Here is a 7,542-nt window from a genome sequence, read left to right on the forward strand (position 1 = left end):
TGTTTGACAAACTGAACTGAGAATCCATTATCGCATAATTGACTGATACTGATCAGATTATACTTCAGATTCTCAACTAATAATACATCATTAATAGTGAAGTTACCATGGATAAGCTTACCATTACCCACAGTTTTACCTTTAGAATTATCTCCAAAACTGATGTTTGGTCCAGTGTATTTGACCAGTTGAGATAATAAGTCTGAATCTCCTGTCATGTGGCGTGAACATCCACTATCCAAGTACCATATAGATTCAATGCTTGTACATGTTACCTGCAATCACACACAAGATAAGATTCTGGTACCCTTTTCTATTTGGGTCCTTGATTAGTCCTTTAGGAATCCAGACTTGGATCAGTCTAACTGACCGTCCAGTTGCTGTATTCCAGATGGTTTTTCCCGATCTGTGTGTGTTTGGTGTATGGTGTGCAGAAGATACAACATGTGATTTGCCCTTTTTCAACTGATTGTTCAGCCAGTATCTTTTCTGAACTGGCTTCCTGTTATAGTAATTTGAGAAGCCATTTGAGTAAATTTTGCTGAAAATTTTTGGTGGCTGACTTCGTGATTCAGACACAACTTTTGGGCTATAACCAATACCACATCTTTTGCCCTTGTTCATACTTTCAGTTGGCTGTTCAACCAGTTTACTTGGCTCAGCTTGTTCTTGTACCATAACTGATTTGACAAAGTGAATGTATTTCCCTTTATCCATATTCAGTTTTGGTCGAGTATCTTTGGGAGACATTTCATCTTGGTTACTGAACCCTAAACCAGTTTTATCATTAACTGATTTCTTTGAGTTCTGTATATCAGTCAATGCAGCATATGATTTGTTCCAAGCCTGAATAAGCTCAGTTTGCTTTGAATTTTCAAGCATTAACTTTTGAATCATTAATTGATCCTTTCTTCTTTCAGTATTGAGTTCAGCAATCTCCTTTTTCAGACTCAACATGTCAACTGATTCATCAGTTTTAGTCTTATTGTCAATAGGATCATTTTGCTTTGCTCTGGCCTTTTCAAATGATAAGGCAAGCTTATGATACTCACTGACCATGTCATGCAATGTTGAAATAAGTTCTTCTCTTGTAAAATCAGTTGAGCTAAAGTCAAATACCTATTGACTGCTGGACTCCAGTTCTGTGTCACAAGCCATCAGACATTTCACTTCCTTTTCATTGTCACTAGAACTGCATGAGGTTTCTGGTTCTGACTCCTCGCTGTCAGTGTCTGCCCATTTTGATTTGCTCTCTTCAGCCAAGAGCACTTCATGCTTCTTCCTGGAGAACTTCTTATCATCTTTGGATCTCTTTTTGTGCTCATATGGTTTCTTTCTTCTTTCCGTTGAGCCTTGACTGTCTTTCTTTGGTTTGGTACAGTCAGCAATGAAGTGACCTGGTTTGCCACAATTGTAGCAAGCGTTTGATTCTTCCTTGGAATTGCTTCTTTGATATATATTTTGAAAGTTCCTTGATTTTTCCTCATAAATCTTCCAAAATTTTTGATGAACAATGACATGGCATCATTGCTTAGTTGATCAGCAGCTTTTTCAACTGAACCAGTTGGTTCTGTTCTAACAGCAGCTAAGGCAGTCGTGGCTGCTGGAGTAGACGATTCTCCTTCTCGAGTTTGCAACTCAAACTCGTAGGCTTTCAAATCAGCAAATAGATCATGACGCTCAACTTTGTTCAGATCCTTGGATTCCCTCATTGCCATGGTCTTAACATTTCACTCCTTGGGAAGACCTCTGATAATCTTCAATGCAACTTCTTTGTTTGTGTACACTTTTCCAAGTGCATTTAATTCATTGATGATGCAGCTTGTTCTTTCATCATAATCATGCATCGTTTCACCAACTCTCATTTTGATATTGTCAAACTTCTGAACAGCAACAGAAAGTTTGTTTTCTTTAGTTTGTTCGTTCCCTTCGCAAAGCTGGATCAGCTTTTCCCAAATATCTTTGGCTGTCTTGCACATTTTGATTTTTCTGAAAGTTACTTTATCCAACGTCTTGTATAGTATGTCCTTTGCCACATTATCCAAGTTGGCTTTTCTTTTATCCTCTGTAGACCATTCTTCTCTGGGCTTTTCTATATGATGAGGTGCCCCATAAGTAATTGCGACAACTGTGTTGGCTTTCAAAATTTTCATGGGTCCATCAGTTATAACGTACCACATATCATCATCTTGTGCAGCTAGGTGAGCCTGCATCCTGATCTTCCAATCATCGAAGTCTTCTCTAAAGAACATAGGAATCTTGTTGAATGAAGACATAATGAACAATTTGAGTATATATATTCTGAGACGAGATACAACTGCTCTGATACCACTTGAAAGGATCGGTTAAACGAATAAAGAGTGTTTAGAAGGGGGGTTGAATAAACACTCCTCAAATTTAAATAATCTTCGACAATATGAGTTCAGTTTTGTTACAAACTGATACTAGGTATCCCGTCGGTCAATGACAATAAGTTAAACTGAATGAAACAGTTGCGGAAAATAAACTGACTGAAAGATAGAGTATCTAACTGAAAAGTAACTACTGAAGTAAAGATAACACAATTTGTTTCTGGATGTTCGGAGACTTGAATAACTCCTATGTCACCCCTTCTATCACGAAGATAGGATATCCACTAAAAGACTTTGATCAAATACAAGATACTGTACTGACCCACTTCAGTTTGGACTTATTACTTTGCCACAACTGAAACTCTTAGTATACAACACTTTTATAGATGGTAACTGTTCTTAGCACAATTTAGAAAAAATATCAAAGATTGCAAAGTGCTATTTAAGCTCGAGAATGTAGCCTTGATTGCTACTGATATAACTAGTAAACGTGAGCTTTTTGCTTCTGAATGTGAGTAGATATTTTAGCAGCGTAATAGCAAGTAGAATGTATAGCTGAAATCGGTCGTATTGTCTTCGGCTGCTACCTTCGATTATTTATAGGCTTCTCTCTCAACGGTAACATTAAAGGATTATTTGAATATTCTAACCATTGATTTCCACGTCGATATACTCTGACATTCGTACACTGCTCATTCTGAAATGCGGCGTTCCACTACCAGTTGCAGGTAGTTGTACTATTTGTCGGTTGTCGTTTTCAACTGATGACGTGTACAGCTGAGAGATCAGCTGGTAAAGAGTCAGTTGACGAAATTGGCTGAAGAGATGTTCAGCTGAAAGAGCAGCTTGCAGTTATATTTCAGTTGCATCGATCAGTTAGCTGGATTCAATTGATTAGTTCATTTGGTTTATCTTTTGTCAAACACCGGAATTAAGTTTCCAACAATTACTACTATGCTCAAATAAACATGCAAATAAAAAGATTCAAGAATTGAATAATGAAATATAATATATGGTTGACTAAAATTCAACGAGAAATGAATTTTTGGGAATATCGGTTCACCTATCCTTTGTTAATTAATTAATTCGTTCGATGGTGATTGTATGCTTTCAACAGGATTTCCTATTCAATTAAACACAATCTCTCGAGCTATGCCAAACTAATTCTACTCAGTGAAGTAATTAAATGTCTTTAATTATTTATCAAGAGTGAATCGCATCTCGATCTATGAAATCCCTTGTTTTTGCCCTACCGGACTATGACTATCGGTGCGTATCCAATTTCATATGTCTATGTAAATTGTAGTTCCACAGATTATGTTACTCGTTCCTATCACAAGGTATTCTCTCGAATTCACTCGCAATATAAAAACGTTGTTAAAGTTAGCTACGCTCTAACAACACAATGAAAAACAATAGCACATTCAAGAATAACATAACAATCGAAATATAAATTCATTAACTCAAAGTTTGGGGTAGGATCCCTTTAAATCCCAACAAATATTTAAAGTTAGCTACTAGAATTCATAGTAGAAATAAACACAACAATGTTCAAATGATAGAAACTAGATTAGAAATACTAGACTACACGAGATCTGCGAAGAACTGTGTCCGGAAATCTTCGAATCTTCTACTCCAAGCACTTGCTCCACTCCTTAAACTTTTGGTGGCTGCTGAATAATGATGAATAATCCCTGATTCCGTGCCTCAACCCCCTACCATATCCTTCATCTTCAGAATTCAGAGAAAAAATCGCCCAAAGAATCTTTCCTAAATTTCAAACACGCCTGGGCTGACATAAGTTCCGCCCGGGCGGATGACTTGCGCAAATCCTGCATTTTTATTTTTCTTTGACGCGCTCGGGCGGACATAAACATCCGCCCGGGTGGATAACTCTCGCAAAAAAATCTCTTTCTCACACCTTGGAGCGCCCGGGCGAATTGCTTTCAAATTTTTTTTCCTTTAATTTTCAGTTTATTCACAACTCACCTGCATTTTCACCAACTAAACGCATGAGCAACAAGAAAACATAAATTTTACTAAATTAACAAAAAATGCATGTAATCTAAATTATAAATGCAACACAACGGGAAATAACACGATATGAAAAACAAGTAAAATCACCCTATATCAACCCCCCTATACTATCCTTTTGCTTGCCCTCGAGCAAAACAGGTGACAAGACAAAATGGAACATGACACAAAGTAGCTCGATAGTGAATTCATAGTCATCACCTAGCCTCAGCGAAACTCAACATATTCCCTTGTCGATCAATGTACAAACACAACTCTTCGCACTTCCCTTGGTCTACATATTGTTTCGAATAAAACCTGAACGTGTATGTGTGTGTCGTTAGTCCTAGCATCATAAATGGCAGAGGGATCCATTCTGAACCATTATCAGAGATTAAATCAGCCTATTAGTGTAAATCTCACTCTCCTTTATTCTTTTGCACTCAGTAACCACCAGCAGCAGTTTTTTTTTTCTCTTTTCTTTTTTTATTGAATTGGAATATAGTAATAAAAGGACTATGTTAGAACCTTTCACTTCAGATTCAAATCCATGTGTTTTACATTTTTCGCTAGGAATAAGATTTCATTCCTTTATTCGGCTCCCCCACATCTTACATCTCCATCGTTCTTTTTTTTCTTATCGCTGCTCGTCAAGTTCAATTTACACCTTCAAACATTTTCGTTCCCCACTTTAATTTTAAATTTTCTCCATCTTATCATGCATGCTTCTAGTTCTAACATTCGTGCAAAGTGGATTCAACATTTTAAATGGAACTTCATGTCTTTACCACTGTATGTGCTAAAGGAGTGCGATTATATGACAGACAGAGCATGTCTCATCACCTCTTAATCATCATTGGCTAACAAGTACTACTTCTAACACTGTCGGATGACACACACCAATGCAAAAATGACTAAAATGTCCACAATTAGAACCAACCAAAAAATGGACACACAAAACAACACCCATCCACCCCCAATACTAAAGTCGAGCAGTGTCCCCAATGCAACAGACGATATAAAAAGAGATAGATAGTGCATAACAAAATAGATGCAATATGACCTAAGCATGCAACGGAAACAGAAATAAACAAAATGATCTAAACTAAATGCAGAAAAAAAACAAAGGACAGAAGTGAATCCCCTATCAAAGATCATCCTCCTCGTGCGCCTCTGGGGGAATGACGCCAGCTTCCGGCTCTGGTGCATTGGCATAGTGGAACTGAAACGGTGGCGAGAAAGCGGGCATGGGTGGTGGGAGAAGGGCCGGGTCAATACCACTGTGGCTCAGGGACAGAGGCAGCATGTCATCAGTGGCGGCTTGATATGTCTGACTCACAACTTGCCACTGTAACTGATGGTCAGCAAATGCAGCAAACTCGTCCATCCAGTCCTGAAGAAGGCGACGTCGAGGTCTGCGGGCCGATGGTGGGGGTTGCTGTGGCAGTAGATCGAAAGTCAAACCGTCCCAGATAAGGCCAAACTGAGGAAAGGCCTTCCGCCGCACCGCGGTCTTCTGTATCCAGCTAGCGTCATCAAGGGCCTTGGTCGGTGGCAACCATTCATCATCATCCTGAAAAACGACCCCAACTCCCGCACACAGTTCGCTGATAATATAGGGAAAGAATAATGCCACATTCGGATTGTGGATATTCAGCTGGATCTGTGAATGAATAATTTTCCCCGCATTAAGTGGCATATGGGTCATCAATGCATAGAGCAATACTCCCCTCTCCCTCTGTACTTCGCTAGTGTGCACGACTGCCATCAACCGTGTCGCCAAAAAAGCATATCACATCACAGCCGGGACTAACAAATATTTCTCGGCGAAACAATTGTACGATCTAGGTGTCTTCCACGGAGACCCAAGATAGCAGATTCGGTGAAAGGGGATCGGTTACGGTGGCCGGAAACGCAACGGAAGTTCAAAAATTTTATTTTCTTGTAGAAAATTTCGGCCACCATGTTCTTTGTGCAACAAATACAATAAAACACAAAAATGACATTCATAGTGTGTTTAGAAATGTACCTATCAATCTTAAAAGATTGATGATGGCTCCAACTTAGTTGATATACAACTAAGCTCTTCAATGGCTAGACAATCTTCAAGCTTCCTTTGAGCCCGCCTTGCTCAAATATTAAGCCCACCACCAACTAGCTAGAACTACTCTAATTTTGCACTAGAAAAATTAGAGCATTTTTCTTTGAGAAGTGTATTGTTTTTCAACAATTGAAGAACAAAAATTGGAGGAGAATAATGAATAGTATTTTCGGCACTATTCATCCTAGGAGAGAAGGAGAGACATTTTTTTGGTTTTGCAAAAAGGTTGTGGTGTCCCAAAGCATCCCATGCCTTGGACATTGAAAAAGTTGTCTCCCAACCTTTCATCTCCCTTGCATGCCTTCCTATTCGGGCTTGTAACAATTACAAGGCCCATGGACTTTATTTAAATGTCTCAAACACATTTGAGCTCATTTAAAGTTTACTTGATTTTACTCAAGCCCACTAGTTTAATAATTATTTATAATTGGGCTCTACAAGGCCCAATGTTATTTAATTAATCCAACAATTGTATTAATTTAATTACTTGGACTCTACTAGGTCCACTAGTGTTTAATTAATTCAACACTTGAATTAATTTAATTTAGTCCAAAATAATGTTTATGCAAATCACAATTTTCAAATACATTATTTATTTGGCCAACTTTTAATTTAAGAACACATTCATAAATTAAAAGTTACATTTCTCTTATAGAAGTCATACTTCTATTTTTCTTATGCTTATAAACTCATTTATAAGCCGTTCAACACATTGAACTAATTTCTCCTTTATAGAAGTCATACTTCTAATTTTCCTTACGCTTATAAACTCCTTTATAAGCCGTTCAACACATTGAACTATTTTTACTTCTCAACGGGTTCTAGAAAGCCAGTACTTGTGTGGCCCTCAATGGTTCATTGATACAACTAGCCGTGGGTTCACATCTCCATGTGATTCGGACTAAACATGTCCTTATATGAGCATAACCCAATTGCTCCATTCTTACTTATCAACTCCTTGATAACAAGAACGTCAGAACTCAAGTCTGATAGTACCCAACCAATCATGTTAAACGCCTAGCAGCATCACTTACATGATTCCCTAGGTATCAAATGATAGTGTCTGCAAGAACCATT

This window comes from Primulina eburnea, chromosome 7 (genome assembly GCF_022965805.1).
Source record: "Primulina eburnea isolate SZY01 chromosome 7, ASM2296580v1, whole genome shotgun sequence".
In the NCBI taxonomy this organism is placed as follows: domain Eukaryota; kingdom Viridiplantae; phylum Streptophyta; class Magnoliopsida; order Lamiales; family Gesneriaceae; genus Primulina; species Primulina eburnea.